This window comes from Tursiops truncatus, chromosome 8, assembly GCF_011762595.2.
Source record: "Tursiops truncatus isolate mTurTru1 chromosome 8, mTurTru1.mat.Y, whole genome shotgun sequence".
Taxonomy (NCBI): Eukaryota; Metazoa; Chordata; class Mammalia; order Artiodactyla; family Delphinidae; genus Tursiops; species Tursiops truncatus.
The window spans coordinates 67,416,620-67,440,056 of NC_047041.1; the positions used below are offsets into that span (position 1 = coordinate 67,416,620).

Below are 23,437 nucleotides of genomic sequence, written 5' to 3' on the forward strand. Positions count from 1 at the left end.
TAAATTACTTAAATAAAATTTAAAATTCAGTTTTTGCTCACACTAACCACAACTCAAGTGCTCAATAGCTACTTGCAGCTAGTGGCTGCCATATAGGACAGTGCAAATATCGAACATTTCCATGCTGGTTTAGACCATGATACCACAGAATTGTCTCACTGAGGTGCAGGGAGGCTGGGCACTTTATCTACCAACATCTGTCCCTTATTGGTTAAAAGTTGCTTCTGGCACTTTTTTTTTTTCCACACCAAAACAGTACTTTATTTTGTAAATTTTGACCCATTATTACTCCCATGTTATGGTTTTTTTCAGCTGTCAAGTGTACAAGGTAAAGAAAAAATTTAGTTAGGTGGGGGTTGTACCTGGAAAATAAATTTCTTCAACTCCATATACACGTTTCAGAACTGCTGGGTCCCAAGTCCCTCTATGAACTCCTGGGCTGCCAGTATCATGTGCAGCCTACAAAGCTACACTATCTGAATAGCTTATTAATTCTGCATATCAGGGCAATCAACGTGTCAACCTGTAACAGACTGCAAACTTTTAACCGAACATGGCAAAATATTCACTCTCTAGAACTTTACATCATCATTTGATGTCAAACAATGAAGCAAATCCCAACAGTATATACAAAAAACAGCTTTGCATTTACAAAAGATTGTTTCCCATACTGATTAATCCAGGCAGCTAACTCATTGGTTTATGCAACTTTTTTGAAGAAAAATAAATCAATTACTAGCAGAACTATTAGTTGATCAGTTATCCATTGACAACTTGCATCGTTTATTCAGTGCTATATTAAATAATGTATTGGAAGATAGATTAACTAATAGCTCCAAGCCTCCTAACGATTTAAATGAAAATTACAAAATGTTTGAGACCCTATTTGGGAATACAAAGGGTGTTTGACTTCCAATTTCCATTCTGTGTAGAACAAGAACAGGTCATTCCTTTATGGACATGCATAAAATACATCACATTTTCTGTTCTGCTGATGCTATAAATTCAATACCAATTCTCCAGCCACATCAGTTATGAGCATAAAGTATATCATGTAGCCTCAAATCTCTAACAGTGGAAGGCTTACCCAAGAATGGATGCTGCTAGAATAATGCTGCTTCCTTTGATGTGATAACTCAGCATCCATCCCCCTCCCCCTCAGATGATTCTTCAGCGTGTTAGAGCAGTGAGGAATGGTTTTAATCCCATACCCAAGTTAGAGTGAAGACATTGGTCACATAATACACATGCTCCATTTTTTTTAAAGATTCTGAATCTTGGGCAACTGTTCTCCTGTAACTACTTTACAGTTTCTAAAAGCAGTTATTGTCCAAAGCTGGAAGAACTTAAGTCTTCTCAGATGAGCATGTGAATGAATGGAGGGAGGTAAACAAAAGATAAAAAAGACGAGGTCTGATAGGGGAGCAGCTGGATAAGAAAATCAAAAAAGGAATAGTAATTTAAAGTTTATTCCAGCTATAATGCAGGTTATTCTGACTTTCAGCTAGCATCACATGGCATACTTCTGAGTCCATTCCTGAGTTATTCTGTTGTACTTATCTCTGTTTTATAGATCCGTGCAGTCTCTGGCACTAGGGGGTCATCTGGGTTTGGATCACATAGCAGTGAACAAATGGATAAAAGAAATTTAGAAGTAGTTAAAGCAGGAGACCACTGTGATCTTAGAATGTCGAGACAAATGCTGCCAATACTGTTAATATTTGGATGATAAATTTTGTTGTAAATGCAACCTTAGGTGGTTTTAAGGGGTAGTCTGTAGGAAACGAACTGTCAAAAAGAATACACCGCCTTGATATGGGCTGTCATTAGGTCCCATAATTGTAGCTTGCCAATGAAACATATCATCCCCAACTGGACCTGCAAAACATTGTGCTGCAGGGTCACGGGCCAAATCACCAAGTTCTTTATTAATCCGTTTTAGTGCCATGGTCTGTGCTTTTCGTTTGGCTATTTCGGTGTGTGCTCAAAGGTCAGGCCAAAACTCTTGATTATCCCGGTGGCTGGGAAGGATTGTCTTTTGTCTCACACCAGCTCTGCCAGACACAGGCGCAGCGGGCCGGGGCCTCCCTCAAGCTGCAGCCTGACCTCCTTCCTGCGTGGCAGCTGGTGCCTCCCTGGCCCTATGGAGCTCACGTGCACGACCTCTCCTGGTGTTCTTAACTCCCTGTTACTTCTGGCCTCTGTCAGTCTGCTGTCTCACCTCTGTTTTCTACTAGGTGCCTGCTATACCAAATGCAGAATTTCTCTAGATCTCTGGTCTCTAGAATTTCTCCAGAGACCAAAATTCTGGTCTGCCAGTCTGAAGGGAAGTAGTTGCTTGACTGAACACAGTGGAGGGAGCGTCTTATCAGTATAAATATGTAGGTTTTCCATCAAACTCCCCAGATTTTAGTGGGAAATCTTACCCCAACATTCTATGGCAATTGCTATCTTCAAGTGCTAGATCTTTGGAGGGGTCTGTGAGTAAATTGACTTCCTATTCTTTTTCCTTACTGTAGGCATTTAGGTTTCAATCTTTTTTGATCTGCAAATTACCACCCCTTTGGAGCTTAAGAAAAATTATGATATATAGTGTTTCAAACATACGGAAAAGTATAAAGAAAAATATACGTGCAATTCTTGTAGTGCTGTGGTAAACCCAGCTAGGCCGTGATGTATTGTTTTGTCTTGTCTTTTCTTTTCCCTCCCTCCCTCCCTTCCTTTTCTTCTTTCTTTTCCTTCAATGCCAAGATCTTTTATTTGCTTAAATTTTAGGAGACTTGCCAACACTCATTGATATCAAGGCAGCTAAGATTTGTATTGGTTTTTCTCCTCTACTTTGCTATGTTTAGTTTGGTAATATTTTATTGAGAATTTTGTGTCTATTTGCATAAGACATTTTGGCATTTAATGTTCTTTTCTTGTAACATCTGTTCTCATCTGGTTTTGATATCAGGGTAGCACTAGACTTATGAAAAAGTTGGTGAGTGTTACATCTTTTTCTGTTATCTGAAACAGTTTTTACAAGATTAGGATTAGTTGTTCCTTAAATGCTTGTTTGAACTACTCCATTTGGGGCTAGCTGTATTTTTTGTGTGTGTCACACTCCTTCCTTCTGTTTTAATATTTTTCTTTATAACACAGAAATATCTTTCAGTTAGGTTCAGTTAGTGTAAGCTCTTTTTGTGTGTCTGAAAGTTTCTTTGTTTAACTCTCACTTTTGAATGATAGTTTACCAAGATGTAGAATTCTAGATTGTCAGGTTTTTTTCTCCTGGGTTTTTCTTCCTCAAATATCTTTAGAAAATTTTCCAAATTTCTTCTTTTTTAAGTTTGGCATGACCAGGAGGCTTGGGTCTTATCTAAATATTAGGTCTGAAGGTCTAACAAATGGAAATTAATTTTTTAAATGGATATCCCAGTTTTTAATTAGACACCAGCAATATTTATGACAAAAAGTTCCTTATAGTCTCAGATACCTTTAATTTTAATGGAAACATTTCCTCCAAAAGATTAAACAAGAATTTCTGAATCATGGCTCTATATTAGAACCTACTGATTTGATTGGTTTGGGATGGGGGTCTAGGTAGGCTTGGGTTATCTTTTGATGTGTCCAGGTAATTCTAATGTATAGATAGAGATTAAGAAACACTGAGTTACAAATTGATCTGTACTTCAGTGAAATTCTAATACAAATTTCAGCAGTCTTTTTCTTTTTTTTAAAGTTACTGACAATCTAATTCAAAATTAGATTGAATCTAATTTACAGGACTTCCCTGGTGGTCCAATGGTTAAGACTCCATGCTTCCACTGCAGGGGGCACGGTTCGATCCCTGGTGGGGGAACTAAGATCCATCATGCTGTGTGGCGGCCAAAAAAAATTTTTTTTTTACATGGAAAGACAAATAGTCAGAGCAATTAAAAAAAAGAACATAGTTCAGACTACCTGATTCAAGATTTATTTAATTACAGTATGTAGTAGTAATAAGATAGACATTATGGATCAATAGAATAGAATCAAGTGTCCAGAAATAGACCCACACACATAAGATCAGTTGATTTTTAGCAAAGGTGCCAAGGCACATCAAAGGAGAAAGTTACAGTCTTTTCAACAAATGTCCTAGAACAACTGGCTACTCTGTGGGGGAAAAAATGAACACCGACTCTTACTCACACCATACACAACACAATGGTTATAGACCAAAATTTAAAAATAAAAAAAACTTTAAAACATCTAGAAGAAAATTCTGAAAAAAAAACATAAAAGAAAAAAAATTAACTGGACTTCATTACAATTAAAAACTTTTCTTTGAAAGCTATCAGTAAGAAAATGCAAAGGTAAGTACTAGCATGGGAAAACTATTTATAATAAATATATCTGACAAATGACTTCTATCTAGAATATTTAAAGATCTCTTACAACTCAATAAAAAGAAAACAAATGATCAAATTAAAATTAGGCAAAAAATGTGAACACTCCTGCTAGGAATGTAAAATTGTACATTCCTTTGGAAAATGTTTTGGCAATTTAGCGTATGATCTTGGAGTTCTCTCCTAAGTATTTAATGAAGAGAAATAAAAACATATATCCACAGAAAAATTTGTTCACGTATGTTTGTAGCACTTTTGTTCATAAAAGTTGTAAATTAGAAACAACCCAAATGTTCATCACAGGTGAGTGGGTAAACAAATTGTGGTATATCCCTACAATGGAATACTACTCATTAATAAAAGGGAATGAACTATGAATACACACAACATGTGTGAATCTCAGAACATTAGCAAAACCTTATACTAAATCGAAGAAGCCATATACAAAGGAGTAAATACTGTATAATTCAGTTTATATACAATTCTAGAAAATGAAAAATAATTTATACAAAGCAGATCAGTGACCTGCCACCTAGGGCCAGTGGTAGGGGGAATTGAATACAGAGGAGTTTGAGGGAACTTTTGTTGGTGATGGAAATATTTATATCTTAATTGTGGGGATATATACACAGTTGAACAATATTTGTCAAAAATCATTAAACTGAACATTTTAAATGGCTGTAAGTAAATTTGACTTCAATAAATTTGATTTTAAGAAAAGTAACACTGGATTGGACAATCTCATATTCTTGTCCAATTACCATAGTATATAATTATGTGTCCTTTTCATAAGTTTTTATTTATTACTTTACTATTATGTGTATACACTGACAGTTTAGTTTGTATTATAATAAAATAAAATTCTAAAATCAAAATTACATTTCAAGAAGGTTTGTAACTGCTCTTTTTAACCGTGTGTGTGTGTGTGTGCGCGCGCGCGTGCGTATGTGTAGAGTCTTTACTATAGGCATCCTCTTACAAAACAAAATAAAACAAAAATAAACAAACTGGGAATTGTAGCTTTATTTTACATAGTGCAGAATAAAATAGGCAAAGACAATTTTGGGAATGAAATTGTAGCTTCTAGTTTTTATTTTGTGACTTCAAATCCATGTTAGTGGTTAAATTACAGTGTTTATGGTTGAATGTGGAGTATTTATTGTGGAGAAAGTATATGTATGGTCTTGGCTCATTTACTAATAAAATATTTTAACCTTTAATTGAATGTTGCTATAGCATGGATGTTATGGATGTATGTTACAATTACATTCTGTTGTATAATACGGGGAATGTTTTTATTATTTATATAGTAATAAGGTGAAAAACTGTATACTGTTTAAAAAATATATGGATAATAGCTATTTCAGATCTTTCATGTGAGCCTATTAAAGCAAAAAAAAAGGTTAAATACTGTTTTGTATATGCTGAATTCGCTGCTGCACAAAATAGAATGCAATGACCGTGTTTTCAGAGTGTTGGAGTGATTGTAAACAGATGAAGAAGTGCTGAATCAGGCACTCTAGGACTTTGACAGTTGCCCTGGAAACAGGGTGCATTGTACTTGCTAGCAATAATCTCCCTCCCTCCTTCCCTCCCTCTTTCTCTCTCCTCCCCCACTCCCTCCCTCCTCTTCCTTTCCTGTTTTTTGATGATGGCAGTGCAAGTTGAATTTGTATATTGATCTAGGCTCACACTTAATGTAAATGATTTTTTTAAATTGAGTTCAATGAAGGAAAACTAAACTGTAGTTTTAATTAGACTATATTGTACAGTGCCTGAAACTGAAAGGCTAAATAAACTGACATCTTTTAAAGTATTACATTTTCTTAGCATCTGTTATTGAGTTAAGAACGTAGATTGAAATTTGTAATTTACTAAGTGACCTTGGATAAATTAAGCCCTCTGTTTCTCAATTTTCTCATTTGTAAAATGGCAATGGTAATAGTACCACAACTCCTAGTGGTGATGTAAAGATTAGATGAGCTAATGTATTTGAGGTGCTGGCACATAGTAACTTCTCAACAAATGTTTGCATATCATCATCATGATCGTATCCAAAGTAAAACAACTTCTATACCTCACTATGGCTATTTTAATATACATGTTACTAAGCAATATAATGTATTTAAAAGAAAAATGCTGGTAATGACACTTACAAATAAACAAAAAGAAGTGTATTGTAAATTTTAGATCATATATGTGGTTGAATTTTTAAATTGTGTTTATTGCCAATGTATTAGGTTTTGTAATGATCATTTAGATAGGAGCAATATTCATTCATTTTTAGAGTTTTTGGCCAGTTTCATAGATTTTTAAATAGCTGTAAAGACATAATTACAGTTTTCCTACACACATATTTTAGCATTTTGGTGCAGGCTGTAGTAGATTATATCTTCAGCATCTGACAGCATGTAGTGACAATATTGATTTCTTCCTTATTCAATCGTCTAGCAAATACATATCGTGTACCTACTGTGTACCAGATGCTGGGGATATCACAATGAACAAGACAGTCAAGATTCTTGCTGTCATGAAACTACTGTCATGAAACTTAGAAATCATCGTTGGGGAAGGTACTAGGGAAGAGTGATTGGATAAAACAACACATAAAAGAACAAGATAGCTTCAGAAAGTGTGATAAGTCCTGAGAAAAAAATAAAACAGGCTGGTGGGATACAGTGTGCCTGGAAGGACTAATTTAGATTGCATTGTTATAGAAGTCCTTTGTAAGAAGATGACATTTGAGCTGAGACTTGAATGATGAGGAGACAGTCTCATGAAGACCTGGGGATGGAATTTCTGGTTAGTGGGAATAGGAGTGCAACTGCTTCTTAGACCTGATAAGCTTGGCATATTTGAATACTTTAAAAGGTGAGTATTGCTAAAGGGTAACGATTGAGTGGATGAGTGATAAAGGAGATGGTGCGTAAAGATAGGCAGGGATCTATATTTCACATTTAGCCCTGGGAATCATTTCTTACTGACTCTGTGAACCTTGATGCCACTAGCAAAGAGAAGTATGGAAAACATGCAGTTGGTGTTAACAATGTGGCTTTTAGGAAACCAAAAAAATATCCACAGAGGTTTTCATTGCAGATTTGGAAGTATAATAAAAGAAATAATCATTAATTTCATAGGCTCTGGAGATAAATCAGGCCTGACTGATTCCTGGCTTCTTTTTAGTGAAATATCAAGGTATAAAAATTTGTTTTGAAAGCAGTGGAGGAGAAAACTTGTACATAGCACCCTTTCCTCCTATTATATATGTATTTATTGTATAACTACATAAATATATTCATATATATGGATATGCATATACATAGGGATTGATATAGACACATATATGAATACTAATAATTTTGGTTCATGTTTTGTGAATGCTATTACAAGATATGAACCTCTCATATTTATATAGAATTACCAACTATGCAGTTTGCTAGTAGTTTTCTATTTTGGATTAATGCACTTTGAGAATTAATCTTTCAGTCACTGGAATAGTGAATTAGTCACTCTTTGCTTTACTCACTTTGATAATTTACTTGAATATCATGGATTTTATGAAGGGATAGACTGATTTAAGTTTTTCCTTGTAAGTTTAACTTCTGTCATTGTTGATAGGTGATTTTTCTCTTTCTGTTTCAGGGCCACAGGCCACAAGTATCCTTTGCTCTAGTCAACCATCTGGAAATTTTATGACACTGATAATTACTAGAAAGATAATAATGGAAAAACATTAGCTAAGTGCCTACTATGTATATGTGCACAATTGATGATTTCTCCTTCTGGGTTGGAGATTAGAATTAGAATATGAAAAAATACAGTTTTATGCTCTTTCTAGCAGGTGATAATTCTTTTTATTTCACTTTCAGTTGTGATCGCTAGTTCACCTCTGGTATTGAGAAAATTGTAACAAATTTTAAAAAATTACAAACAATTCATGCTTATGGTTAGCAATTTAAATATTAGAATAAGAAAAATGGAAAGTAAAAGTTCCTGACCCCTGCAGTCTTATTCCCCAGAGATAAACTTTACTAACAGGTTCTTGTGTTTCCTTCTAGAATTTTAGATGTTTATGCAAGCATATGTAAGGGTATGTTTGCGTGTATAAATTTACATATATAGTGTATCTTCCTTTCCTTTCTCTTTTTACGTGTATAGGATCTACAATACTGTTCTGCAACTAAGTGTACCGTCACTTAGTACATATTATTGATATCTATAGACCCATCTTTTTTTTTTTTTTTTTTTTGGTTGCTTCGGGTCTTAGTTGCGGCATGCAGGATCTTCATTGAGGCATGTGCAATATTTCGTTGTGGCATGCGGGCTCCAGAGCATGTGGGCTCAGTAGTTGTGGCTCATGGGCTCTCTAGTTGTGGCACAGGCTCAGTAGTTGCGGTGCAAGGGCTTAGATGCCCCGCAGCATGTGGGATCTTAGTTCCCTGACGAGGGATCTAACCTGCATTCCCTGCATTGGAAGGCGGATTCTTAACCACTGGACCACCTGGTAAATCCCCCATCTTGTTCTTTGTAACAGCTGCATGGTAGTCCATTGTTTGAATACAGTGTAATTTATTGACCTGGCTTCTATTGATAAACAGTTTCCTTGTAATTTGTATACTTGCATCGTGTATAAGTTTATCCATAGGCATTGCCTTTAAAAGTTTTAGAGCAGTTGCCAAGTTGTCTTTCAAAATAGTAGCAACAATTTATATGCCCCTCACTGTGTTCCAGTATTTCCCTTTTATATTCTAGCTAATGCACAAAAACAGTTGACTGTAGATAGGTAAATTTTATTGATAAACAGAAATATTTTTGGTTATGGTAAAAGTACCATTTATTTTCTTTTTTTCTTTTTTTTTTTTTGGTATCTTGTGACATCTTTATAAATACATGGCAAAAGTTGAATTTTACATTTAATCTCAAAGATGGTAGTACAGAGCTCAGCATGCTTGTTAGAAAACTTATATAGGACATGAATGATCTAAAGTGGTTAAAATAAATGATATTTATTTTAATATTTAGTTATTATATGCAAGCTAAAGTTCATGTAATTCAAATAACGATAAGTACATTTTTAGACTTCTCAGCATGGACTTTTTCTGTCATTAAATATAGTTAATATAGTTTTCAAATGAATGACTAAAATGGATTTAAATTTTGCAGATTGGATCAGGCAAGAATCATCAATGGATGCTAAATCCATGGGAAACTTTTAATGAGGAACAGGATATTTCAGTGATTTTAAAGAGTATCCTTGCAGATTGCTTATTAGTTGCAAGGGAAAAAAACAATAACTATACAGAGGATAAATCAGACAACACCTTGATCGATGATCAAAATTAATAGTAAGGGGTAGATGGATATCGTGTGTTTCCAGATGTGATTCTCCAAGCAGTGTTAGTATTTCAACCAAAAATGAATAACCTAAATCTAGTTATGAGAAAAGATCAGACAAACCCCCAAAATGAGGAGCATACTATTAAAAACAAAGGTTTAGGGCTTCCCTGGTGGCGCAGTGGTTGAGAGTCCGCCTGCCGATGCAGGGGACACGGGTTTGTGCCCCGGTCCGGGAAGATCCCACATGCCGCGGAGCGGCTGGGCCCGTGAGCCATGGCCGCTGAGCCTGCGCGTCTGGAGCCTGTGCTCCGCAACAGGAGAGGCCACAACAGTGAGAGGCCCGCGTACCGCAAAAAAAAACCAAAAAACAAAAAAACCCCACAAAGGTTTATATTCTATAAAAAGTCAGTGTCATAAAAGGCAAAGAGAGGCTTTAGATAGGTTCCAGATTAAAGGAGAGTAAAGAGATGTAACTAAATGTAATACCGATTATAGATTGGATCCTATAAAAACTTACAGGACATTACTGGGTCGATTGACAAAATTGGAACAGGACAGTACATTTGATACGAGTATTTAGCAACATTAATTTTTCTGAAGTTTACTGTAGTATGGTTATGTAAGAGAATATCCCTATTCTTATAAATTTACACTGAAGAATTTAGGGATAAGAGGGTATGATATAAGCAATTTTCTCTCAAAAAGTTCAAGAGGAAAAAATAGAGTATGCTTGTAAGGGTGCATATATATGATAAGGTAAGTAGGACAAAATATATTTTAAATATTTATTTTTAAATTTTCTTTTATTATTTTTTGGCTGCGTTGGGTCTTAGTTGCAGCACGCAGGATCTTCGTTGAGGCATGCGAGATCTTTCATTGCTGGACATGGGCTCTTCCTTGCAGCGCGCAGGCTTCTCTCTAGTTGTGGTGTGCAGGCTCCAGAGTGTGTGGGCTTCTGCAGTTTGCAGCACACGTGTTCTCTTGTTGAGGCGTGAGCTTAGTAGTTGTGGCGCACGGGCTTAGTTGCCCCGCGGTGTGTGGGATCTTAGTTCCCTGACCAGGGATTGAACCCACATGCCCTGCATTGTAAGGTGGATTCTTTACCACTGGACCACCAGGGAAGTCCCCAGGACAAAATATTAACAGTAGATTAGTCCAGGTAAAGGACAGACAGGACTTCTATGCACTAATCTTGTTTTGCAACTCTTCTGTAAGTTTGCAATTATGCTCAAATAAAATGTTTAAAAAATGGATTAAAGATTTTTTTAAATAACAGTGACTTTTTTTTTTTTTGCGGTACGCGGGCCTCTCACTGTTGTGGCCTCTCCCGTTGTGGAGCACAGGCTCCGGATTCGCAGGCTCAGCGGCCATGGCTCACGGGCCCAGCCGCTCCACGGCATGTGGGATCTTCCCGGACCGGGACACAAACCCGTGTCCCCTGCATCGGCAGGCAGACTATCAACCACTGCGCCACCAGGGAAGCCCAATAATAGTGACTTTTAAGAGCTGTTTATAAAACTAAAGATTTTCGATCAGTGGTATTTTATTATGTATTAAGTAGGGAGAAATAATTCCAAAATCTAGCTATACCTCATTGCCAGAAATGCTAATTCTTTGTTGGAGAGTTTCTCATACAGAACAGTGTGGCTACTGTGATTAGCAGGTGTTAAATATGGGGTTACAAACTAAATGTTTTTAGAATCTTGAATTGGGAAAGATTAGTGTGGGCTACATGTTAGGACTCTGAAGAAAGTGCAAAAGTTTGTGTGTTAGTAGTGGTGGTGAGGTGAGATAGAAGAATTGGAAGGAAATGGCTAGAGGAGAATTCAAACTTGGAGAAAGTGAATTTGGGAGTAAATTTCCATGTAAATGCTACCACTGTAGAGCAGTGGTTTCCAATCTTTTCCTTCCTGAGGATACTTGTCTCATTAATTTTAATATTCACTACTCCCCCCCACCCCGCCGCCGACATTTTAAAACCTCTGAAGTCTGGGTGTGCCTTACGATCAGTGGCACCTGACAATCAGTGTCAGAGTGGATTGAAGTCAGTTCTTCCATAAAAGATTTGTGTTTGCTTCTGCCATAGCATGGGGGCCCTAGCAACCTGAGACCATTTTAAATTAAATTTAGTGCTTGAGAATTTGGACCACACTAGTAGCATGAATTCAGATTACAACTCTGTGTTAGTTCTGGATGGCGGTTCAGATTTGAAGGGGAGTTCCCCGCCTCCCCCCCCCCCCCGCCTCCGCCACTAGTGCCAAAGTTAGGAAGACAAGTTTCTGTGCTGTTGCCTTTCGTATAATGGGTTTCTCTTTTTCTCCTATATACTTTCTTCTTTTTTCTATATTCTTTTGTCATAGCTTTATTATAGGGTTTCCTATTAGACTCCCCATATTGGGCATTTTTTGTTCTTAGATGTACATAAAAATAATGGTGGTAAAATACCTTTTTTTCCCTTCCTGGCTAACTTTCATATCCTTACTATTTGGATATATGTCCTTAATTATATTATTCCTATTCATGGTTTCACAATACCTTTAATCTTGCCTGACCCAGAGGAATCCCTCTAAAAGTAAAATAACACTCTACATTTATAGTTCAAGCTCCCTTAAGCCATTTATCTTGGTGAGAGGTTGCAAAGTAGTCACCGTCAGTTTTTGGTTTGGAAGACATTTGGGGCAACATTGTAGAATAGGTGAATGAGTATACATATGCCTTGGAGTTAGTCCTGCTTTTGAATCCTCTGCAACTTACTTTAGCATGTTACTTAACCTTTCTGAACCTTAGCTTCCTCATCTAGAGAATGGATATGATAATACCACTCTGATGATGTTATTGTGAGCCTTCCACGAGGTAGTATATGTAAAGGTCTAGTGTGGCATCTGGCACAGATGTGGTGCTGAATAGTTGATTGATTTTTTGGGGTTGACTGTAATAGCTGTTGTTTTTGGTTTCTCAGAATATTCCCTTCTACTCAATCCCTCTTCTTTTAGAAATCTGTCTTGCCCACCCATTCTCCCCCTACTCTTCCACCCAACCACCAAAGGGATGGGCACATTACTCATCCTGGTGATCTAGGTTAATCCCGTTGATACAATAGTAGGTCTAAGTCTGAGTGGGCATGTGACCAAAATCCATCAGAGTCTTGTCCAGCCAGAGATCGATATGCATGTGTTGGAGGAACAGAACCTCTCTTTACACACTATTACGAGTGTGAGATTTAGACTATGAAGCTTTAGGCAGCCATCTTCCAATTCCATGTGGAGAAGTTCTGCTTAAATAATAAAGCCAAGGGGAAACTACCAGGGATAAGAGTTGGGTGTGGGGGGAGGGTGGTTAGGGAGTGACATACACACACACACACACCCTAACCAGCTGAAGGAGACCTACTTCCATTTTTTTGAGGCCCTTCTTTCTACAGTTTTTCTTTCAGAACTATGCCAATTTCCTGCCCAGCTTTATAAGCCAATGAATGCCCCTTTTGGCTTAATGTGGGTTGAGTTGGCTGTCACTTGCAATGCAGATTTCCGATGGGTATGATAATGATATTATTTTCCCCAAGAATATTTCTTGTTCAAAGAACTGCCTTTATTGCTTCCATGCTGAATATTCAAAAACTAGTGTTCAACAGGCCATTAAATGGAGGATAAATGTCTGGGTAAAGAAAGAAAAATGATGAATTTTTTTTTTTTTTTGTGGTACGTGGGCCTCTCACTGTTGTGGCCTCTCCCGTTGCGGAGCACAGGCTCCGGACGCACAAGCTCAGCGGCCATGGCTCACAGGCCCAGCCGCTCCACGGCATGTGGGATCTTCCCGGACCGGGGCACGAACCCGTGTCCCCTGCATCGGCAGGCGGACTCTCAACCACTGCGCCACCAGGGAAACCCCAAATGATGAATTTTTAAAGGAATATCCCTGAGTTTAAGCTATTTTCCATGTCATATGATTCTTTCCAGTGATGGTACAGAGAATACTGTATTGAAAGTAAACTTCTATTCAGATGTGCAAAGAAAAATTGCAGTGTAATTTTAATTAGAAACTGTCAGTCACATTTAGAAGCTCTGATTAAAGATATAATGGGCAAAATGGATGAAGTTACATTTGCAGTTTTTCGTGGGTTGGATCGTCACTGCTTTTGCTTCTTAAGGATCTCAGATAGAATGAGCAGGACCTAACTGGTCTGAAGCTTAAAGGGTGATCCAGAATGCAAGTGAGAGGACCAGAAGGGTAATGAATCAGTGACAGCATTCACAGCTGGTAAAAATGCTCTTTGTGTTCTCATTAGGGATAGTTACTCTGAATAGGGGCCAAGGATCATAATATGGCTACATGCAAGTTTGCAATTTGATTAGACTTGAGAACATGTTAGGGAAGGAAAGAATTTCCTTTAAAATCATGCTGCACACTGAATACTCAGAGTGGTAGAAATGATTTAAGCTGAGAAGCCAAGAAAAAATTTAGTCATTCTTCCAAGTCTAAGGATAGCTGTATCCAGAGAATAGTGTGTAAACTCCTACCGTTTGTACTTCTGTTTTCTTTTCTTTGTGTGTGTTAGTATTTAAATTTTACCCAAGATAGGAAAAGTGGTTTATGTGGGTGTGTAAGAGATGTGTTTAAAAGTAGATCATAATCCTGTGGATTGACTTAAGTAATTTTCTTTGCAAGTGGTTGCATAGGAGTATTAAATACAAGTCCTCCTACTAATGTCATATTTAAATAATGCCTTAATATAATATAATGTCTTAGTGAACTGCTTGATTATACTAGAGATTATCCCATGATTCCTTTAATATGTCTCATAAAGTTGCACGAAAGAATGATATTGAGATCCTTTACTGTCAGGCACATAGACTTATTTCATTTAGTATTTATTTTAAAAAATTTGATTACCAGTTATATGTAGGACACCATGATAAATACAAAAAATACAAGAAATAGTCTTTGCTTTAGGCCAATTACATTCTCAGAGAGAGTTAAAATATTTATACAAATATCTGTTACTCAAAGCATTGTATATCAGATATCTTGTGCGGACTGTAAGTGTTTTAAGTTCTGAACTCTTGTATAGCAGGATTTTATTAGGTAAAGATGGTAAAGAAAAACACTACAGGCAGAGGAAATAGCATATGTGATGGGAACAATCTCAAGTACTATAATTTAGTTGGATTTCAGGGTGTTTCCACTGCTGTTTTGCATTTCAAGAGTTGTGGGAGAACACCAGTTTTACCACAACCTGGCTAGTACTGGATGGTGGTAGTGGTTGTATGTATGCAACTTGTTTTAAATGACTGTAGCAGGTTGTTTTGTTTTGATTAAAGGGGAAGCCTACTTTCTCAGCATCCTAGTTAATCTAACCTGTGATCATTTTTCATGACTTTGACATGTTCTAGTCCAGGGGAGGGGATGGTTAGATTCAGAGAGACTATAAATGTCTAAGAGTGTGTGTGTGTGTGTGTGTGTGTGTGTTGCTATTTGTATTGGTCTTGGCAGGTTGCAAAGTGAACATGATAACATTCTTCCTTTGGCCCTATTTTAAGCTTGCTTCTCTATTTGTGGATCTAAGTTATATTTGTGGATATAAAGGCAAAGATTTATATAGCTTTGAAATTCATGTTTATTATTGAGCCCTTGAAATATGCCTAGTGTGGTTGAGAAATGGAACTTTAAGTTTTATTTAATTTTGATTAAATTGTTACATATGGCTAGTGGCTATTGTATGGGACAGCACACTTACAGAGTTTCAGCAGTTTTGACTTCTTTTTAGCTCTATGGTGTTGAGAAGGGATGACCAGATAGTATTTTCACTCACATATGGTAAAGTAAACACAAATTTAAAATAGAATATTATTTTACATTTATTTAAATATGTTTTTGGTGGTTACACAAATTTTGATATTGTCAACTTACTAATTAGTTAATAGTTGATCGATTACTTATACTCTTCCTAATACCAAATACTGTATGTGAATGTTCAGAAGTGATATATCAATATTAATAATAGGATTATTAAAATAATGATGAAGGGAAAGAGCCATGTAATAAAAGAAGGCAGGGGACTTCCCTGGTGGCGTGGTGGTTAAGACTCCACGCTCCCAATGCAATGGGCCTGGGTTTGATCCCTGGTCAGGGAACTAAATCCTACATGCATGCCACAACTAACAGTTTGCATGCCACAACTAAGGAACCAGAGAGCCGCAACTAAGACCTGGTGCAACCAAATTAAATAAAGAAATAAAATTCCTTAAAAAAAAAAGGCGGCAGAATAAGGGCAGGAGGGGGAGAAAAATCTAGAAAAGTCTAGGTGGAGATTAGTCTGGCAAAAAATCTATCTGTACCAACTGTCAGAGTAAAAAGAGAAATCCAATAAAAAAATAACACCTTCGTATAGTAAAAAGACATATGCCTTTTGGTCAAGAGAGAAACTTTTCTGTAAGATGAAACACAGAGAGAAATTTATTGAATTTTATAGAGGGTGTTGAATAGCGTAATGGATGGCATCATTTCATAGCAATTTTATAAATGATGGGAGACATTTTCATCTACTGTTTATAACATCAGACCTCAGTAAAAATTTTTGAAGACCTAAAGTCTGCCAACGACTGTGTGAGTGAGCTTAGGAGCAGATCCTTCAGCCCTGTTGAGGCTTGAGATGGCTGCAGCCCCGGCTGACAGCTTGACTCGAGCCTCATGAGAACTGGAGCCAGACGCACTCAGCTGGGCCACTTTCAGATTATTTACCCACAGCTCTGAGATAAAAAGTGTTTGTTTTAAGATGCTCATTTTGGGTGTAACTTTTTTACACAGAGGAGATAACTAATATTATGTATTTACTATGTGTTTATTATGCTATGCTTTTTTTTAGGATGCAGGTATTGGATATTAAATGTTAAAAATTATTTATGAAAATATATTTATATTTACTTGAGTTGAAGGTATAGTTAGAAAAAGGGTAAAAATAGGGTACTTAAACTAGCCAACCTAAATGGCTATTTGAATGAATGAAAAATAGCTAATAATAGCTAACATATATTGAACTTCTTCTCTGTGTCAGAAACTGTGCTAAGCATACTATGTGCATTATCTCATTTGATCCTCACAAAATCCAACGAGGTATTTCAGGCTTTAAGAGGTTAAGTAACTTTCCTAAAGTTATATAGCAGATGCATTCGGGACTTAACACCAAATCTCTTTGACTCCAGTTTAGCCAGTGTACTATACTGCCATCAGAGAACTTCTCAGATGCAGAAATGCATTTACCAAGCATCTGAGGAATTCTTTTTTTCCTTTGTTTCCATTTCATTTATTTATTTATTTATTTGGCTGCATTGGGTTTTCGTTGCTGCGTGGGCTTTCTCTGGTTGCGGTGAGCGGGGGCTACTCTTCGTTGCTGTGCGCGGGCTTCTCGTTGCAGCGGCTTCTCTCTTTTTTTTTTTTTTTTTTTTTTTTTTGCGGTATGCGGGCCTCTCACTGTTGTGGCCTCTCCCACTGCGGAGCACAGGCTCCAGACGCGCAGGCTCAGCGGCCATGGCTCATGGGCCCAGCCGCTCCGCGGCATGTGGGATCTTCCCAGACCAGGGCACGAACCCGTGTCCCCTGCATCAGCAGGTGGACTCTCAACCACTGTGCTACCAGGGAAGCCCCATGCAGCGGCTTCTCTTGTTGCGGAGCACGGGCTCTAGAGGCATGGGCTTCAGTAGTTGCAGCATGTGACTCAGTAGTCATGGCACATGGGCCCTAGAGCACGTAGCCTTGAAGTAGTTCCAGCGTGTGGGCTCAGTAGTTGAGGCACACAGGCTGTAGGGCGCACGGGCTTCAGTGGTTGTGGCTCGCAGGCTCTAGAGCGCAGGCTCAGTAGTTGTGGCGCATGGGCTTAGTTGCTCCGTGGCATGTGGGATCTTCCCGGACGAGGGCTCGAACCCATGTTCCCTGCATTGACAGGCGGATTCTTAACCACTGCACCACCAGGGAAACCCCTGAGGAATTCTTGAATTTTGATGGATGCTGGAGATGTAGTGATGAAGAAAGTGAGACACAATCTCTGCTGTCACGGCATTTATAATGTGAAGGGAATAGACATCGATATAATAAGCACATATTTACAAGTTGACGGAAGTGCTGTGACGGTGGGTTCTGTGAGGTCCTTTAAGAAGAGCCTGTCCTGTTGAAGGTGAGTAATGGCACGCTTAAGGAGCCAAAAGAAGGCTGATATCGTTGTAGCACAGAAACCAAAAAGAAGAGTGGTGTGAGATTAGGCCAGAAATATATGCATGGGCTGGACTGGCCAGGCCTGGGAGGGTGGCCTTTCATTCTCCCTAAGAGGTATGAGAAGCTATTGAAAAGTTTCATGTAATAGATGTCAGGGCTTTCTTTTTGAAAAGATCAAATATGGACAAATAGAATATAGAGGTACCAGAGTAGCTACGGGGAGATTATTAGGAAGCTGTTGCAATAACCAAGCTAAATAAGATGGACTAGCCTGATGGCAAAAGTCTTTTCAGAAAGGGAAGTAGATTTGAAAAATGGTTACAAGATAAAATCAACAGGACTTGGCAATAGATTGATTACCAGGGGTTGGGGGAGAAGAAGGTATCATGGACGACTGAAATATTTCTGGCTTGCCTATCTGGATGCATGTTGATGCTGTTTATCAGGATACGGAACATCAGAAGTGGGACCGGTTTGGTGGTAAAGCTCACTAGTTAGCTCTTGATGAATTTGAAATACCTTGAGTCATTCATGTTGAAATCTTGAGAAGCATATATTAGGTTAGGTCTCAAAGAACTCTGGACTGGAGATAAAAATGTTCAAAACATGGGCAAGTAGATGGAAATTGAAGTGGTGGGTAAGAATGCCTTGTGAGAGCTAGTGAGAAGAGAGTCTAGAAATTGGGGAGCACCAATATTAACTGGCCAAGCCGAAGAGAATAAGTGACAAAGGAGACAATAGGAGGGTTTTTTCACTTATTTACTCATCTATTCAACAGATATTTGAGTGCCTACTGTATATCAGGCAATGTTACAGGATCCAGGGATATAGCAGTGGACAAGACAGTCAAAGTCTTTACTCTTATAGAGCCTGCACTATAGTGGACAATATGTAAATAAACTAAGTTATTCAGATAGGGACAAGTGCTAGAAGGAAATAGAAAAGGATTATGTGGTAGCATCTGAGATGGGGAAGACTAAAAGAGGAACAAGGTTTTTGATGAAAATAAGTAACTTTGTTTTAACCATGCTACTTTTGAGGTGTCTGATAGCCAAGTGGGTAACAGTGCCTGCTGCATGCTAGTAAACAGCACTGCCATTCACCCAGTTTGGCAGTCGTTCTTTATTCCTTCTTTTTGTCTTATATCCCATATTCAGTCCCTTAGAGTAACTGCTGACAGCTGTCTTTAAAACATATGCCCAATCTGATTACTTTGATTACTGGTACGATCTCTTTGGTGCAAGTCACCATTTCCGCTTACCTAGACTCTTAGAGTAACCTCTTCTCTGGCCTCCCACCTTCTAATCGTGTCCCATGTAATCCGTCTTTCACACTGCAGCCAGAGTGATCTTTTAAAAATGAATATCTTACAATGTCGCTTCCTTGATTAAATGCTCCAGCTTTTTTCCTATAAAGTCTAAAAACTTTACCATGGCTATAATGCTCAATTAGATCTGATCTCTTTCTACTTTTCTGACTTCATATTCAAATGCGTTTCACTCTGTTTCAGCTACACTGTCCAGGACTCTTTGCTGTTCCTTCAGGGTGTCAACATCATTCCTGAGTTGAGGGTATTTACATTTGCTGTTTCTTCTGTTGAACTTGCTCTTCCTACATATTTCCACAGAGCTTGTTCTCTCACTTCATATCAACTTCTGTTCAGGTGTGACCGTGTAAGAGAGGTTTTTTTCTTACCATCTCTCCATGCCTGCCTATCATTCTATATTTCCGTAACACATTTTCTTTTTCTTCATTCCACTTACCCCCCTCAACATTTGTTTATTATCTTTCTCCCTATCTAAAATTCAAAGACTTTGTCTTATTTATCTCTGTATCCCAGTAACCTAGAATAATGCCTGGTGCATAATGTGTGTATTCATTAACGATTTGTTGAATGAATGAATATATAAGTCTAGAGCTCAGGGGAAAGTTCAGTCTGAAATGTAAATTTAGGAGTCAGTAGCATATAGATGGTTTTTAAAACCATAGGAGATTATCAAGAGACAATATGTAGCCATAGCAGAAAAGGGGACCCAGATTTAAGCCTCGGGCTACTTTTCCATTTATAAAGCAGGATAGAAGGACCCAGGAAATTAGGGGGAATACCAGAAGAGATACATCACTGAAACAAAGACAGGAAATGTTCTAAGGATACAGCTGTGTTGAATGTCCCTGAGAGGTTGACCAAGATGAGGTTTGTGAATTAACCATTGGATTTGGCAAGTTGAAGGTTGTTTTATGGCCTTCAGGAGTTATTTCAGTGGGATGGTTGGGACAGAAATCAGATCTTAATAGAAGAAGGAATGAAGATTGAGAAGTAGAAAGAGCCAAGTAGAACTCTTTTGAGAAGTTTTGCTGGTAAGGGGAACAGAGGATTGGGAGATTACTGAAGGAAGGAAATGAAACCAAGGGAGGGCTTAAGCAGTCCCCAGAATTTCCTGAATTTGGGGTCCATCCATCTTGGTTATCTCCTCTTATCTTATATTGAGGTTGAGCTGTCATCAGTTAACTGGAGGATTTGTTTATAATGCCTTTTTTCAAGGTGGTAAATTCTAGCTTCCTCCCCAAACCTTCTGTTTACCAAGGTGCTTTTTCTTCCTCCATTCCATTAGAGTCCTTGGTAAATGCTTTCTGTTTAAGTGATAACTCGCTAGTAAATTAAGCTTTTTCAGTTGTTTGCTTTGCTTGATGATTTTATTGCATTGTATAACCATCATAGATACTTTCAAGTGTCAACAATAGTAGTAGTAATTGTAATATGATGCTAATGTATATTGACATTTACTGTGTACATGGGACCTTTTGAAGAGATTTACGTGTATTTATTGAGTTAATATTTCAAAACAACCCTGGGAAACAGGTGCTATTTTTATTCTTGACAGAGGATCCAGGGATATGAGGTACAGAGAGTTTGAACTAATTTCCTCAAGATTATGCAGTTAGTAAGTGGCCATCAGTATTGTTGGAGAGCTTCTGCTCTTAGGCACTACACTAATCTGTCTCTACATTAACAAAGCAAGTGTCTCATCTTCAAGTTGTGTTAAACAAATATGCCTTTGGTTAAACGTTTTGGTAAAGTCAAGAATTCTTCTCCTCTCCTTTTATATCTATCATATGAATATATGTTTTGGACTGGGTTGTTGGTAATTCCATTATTCTTACAATAATCAGGTTTCAGAGTTAAATGAGACATTTAATTAAATAATGTCTGGGATAAAATTTACTAATCAGATAGACCTGTTTCCTAAATCGCATTTTTTTCCCAGTATCTTTTTTGACGTACCTCTATTAGGTCAAAAGAAAATAAATATTAAAAAAAAACTTAATGAAAATATTTTTCATTAGCTATTAGCTATGAACTTTAAATTTATTTGTGCTTATATCAATATGTACTATTTATTCCATGAGTAATTTAATTAACCGTACAAGGCTTACAATTTCCAGAATGTCAGAGTAGCCATTATCAAGTGCACACTTCTTAAATATACTCTTTTGGATTCATGACATTCCATTTTGACAGTGATAAAGAGCATACCCATAGGCATCATTGAAAAGGAATGTTCGAACTGTTTATGTGATAGTTCTTCAAGTTTCTTTCATCTATCTAACACAGAAAGGTCTTATCAACGTGCTTACTATAGTTTATAATATATGAGTAGGTTTTATAAGGTAATTAGTCATATGCTTAAGTGACAAAAGAGTTTTTAGGAATTTAAGTTTTGAAGTTATTTTAGGATTTGAATTTAAATTTTTTTAATTATGAATTTAAGTAAGTTTGTTCATTTCACATTATTGGCCAAACCAAATGTGGCTGATAAAAGTTATGAAGTTGTTTCTTATAATTTAAATATGTTTTTATGCTTTTATGAAAGTCACATTTAAAACTTAATGAGGAGGACTTTCCTCGTGGTCCAGTGGTAAAGAATCTGCCTTCCGGTGCAGAGGATGCGGGTTCGATCCATGGTCGGGGAACTAAGATCCCATGCTGCGAGGCAACTAAGCCCGCACGTGACAATTTCTGAGCTCGCAAACCTCAGTGAGAGTGTCTGCGTGCCACAAACTACAGAGAGAAAACCCGCTTGCCACAACTAGAGAGACTCCTGCGCGCCGAGCAACTGGAGAGAAGCTCACGCGCTGCAACAAAGACCCGACGCAGCCAAAAAAATAAAGAAAATAAATATTAAAAAAAAAACTTAATGAAAATATTTTTACTGCTACAATTGTGAATAACAACTGTAAGAACCTAGATTTAGTCAGTTCTTTTCATGCTGACATTATAAAGAATGCCAGAGGCAATGGAGAGGAGCTGGGAGGATCAGAGAAAAGAAAGAGGAAGTAACATTTTTTTGAGCACCTATTATATTCTTGGTAACTCAGTGATAGGGCTTTTACTTATATTATCTCATTTAATTCTCACGGAACTCTTGCAATGTAAGTATTAATCATTTCCCTTTTACAGATGAGGAAACTGATGTTGCACAGGTTATCTTGATCTTCATCAAACAGATAGAACCAGAATTAAAATCTAGAGCTATTTGACACTCAAACCCAGTCTGTACTCTTGCTTCATGGAGTTGTTATTTGACCTTGTTAAGCAGAAAATTACTTTATGTGATAGCAGAATTTCTATGATACTTAAATTTTTATTCATGTAGCTATCATAAACATCAAAATAATACACTACTTCTATATATGCCTGCAGATCTTTTCATTTATAAATACTGAGTTGCATAACTGCCTCATCTATCAGAGTGCTATAGAATAATTAAAAGTAATTAAAGTAGGTCTCTCAAATATACATTGTCACTGATATTTTTCCAAAGCCCAGACACTTTTATAGCAGTGTAGTTCCAGACCATGCTCACTGCCACATTGAAGATACTCCTGAACAATCTCATCTTTATCTCCACCCAGTTCATTTATCTTCTGTAGGAGCCCCTGAGTTAGACAACCTTCCCTATTACTTCCAACATAGTTTCAGATAAGGGCATGATCAGATGTTTCTTGGAGACATTTTCTTTAGCATTTACCTTAGAATGCCAACAGCAAATGCATTATTGACTGTTGTGGATAAATAAGAAAGCATCTCAGTCCTTTTATTGATCAGAGTTATAGCTCAGTTGTTTTAGAAATTTTAAATAAAATGATAGTCATGTGTTAATTTGATGACTCTCTTTGAAATTAATTTGAATATACTGACTTTTATGTTTATTACTTTTTTGTAGTTTATAACATTTCAAAGATCACATTGTGCTTATTTCCCCAGTGACCTCTGACCAAAAGCAATAAAGTTCTAGTCTGGGTGGAACTTGGCTAGTTGTAGTTTCTCAAATTTATATAATGATGGATTTGCTTTAGTAAAAATAAATCATATTTCTCACTGCCACCTCTGCCTACTTACCTATGTTATTCCATCTTGGTTGCAGAAATTAACTACTACATAATAAAATACCAAGATTTTATAATTTTTTATATTTTAATTTGCAAGCAAAAAATTTTACTGAAACATACGTAAGACCTAACTA

The 23,437-nt window shown here is 37.2% G+C and overlaps 1 protein-coding gene and 1 pseudogene across 1 annotated transcript in view; one reads left to right on the top strand and one right to left on the bottom strand.

Moving 5' to 3' along the window:
* Positions 1-23,437, top strand: part of PDE3B (phosphodiesterase 3B) — a 178,256-nt gene that overhangs the window by 35,962 nt on the left and 118,857 nt on the right. The window lies entirely within an intron of this gene.
* On the bottom strand, positions 1,496-1,948 carry LOC101319392 (ubiquitin-conjugating enzyme E2 D3 pseudogene; annotated as a pseudogene).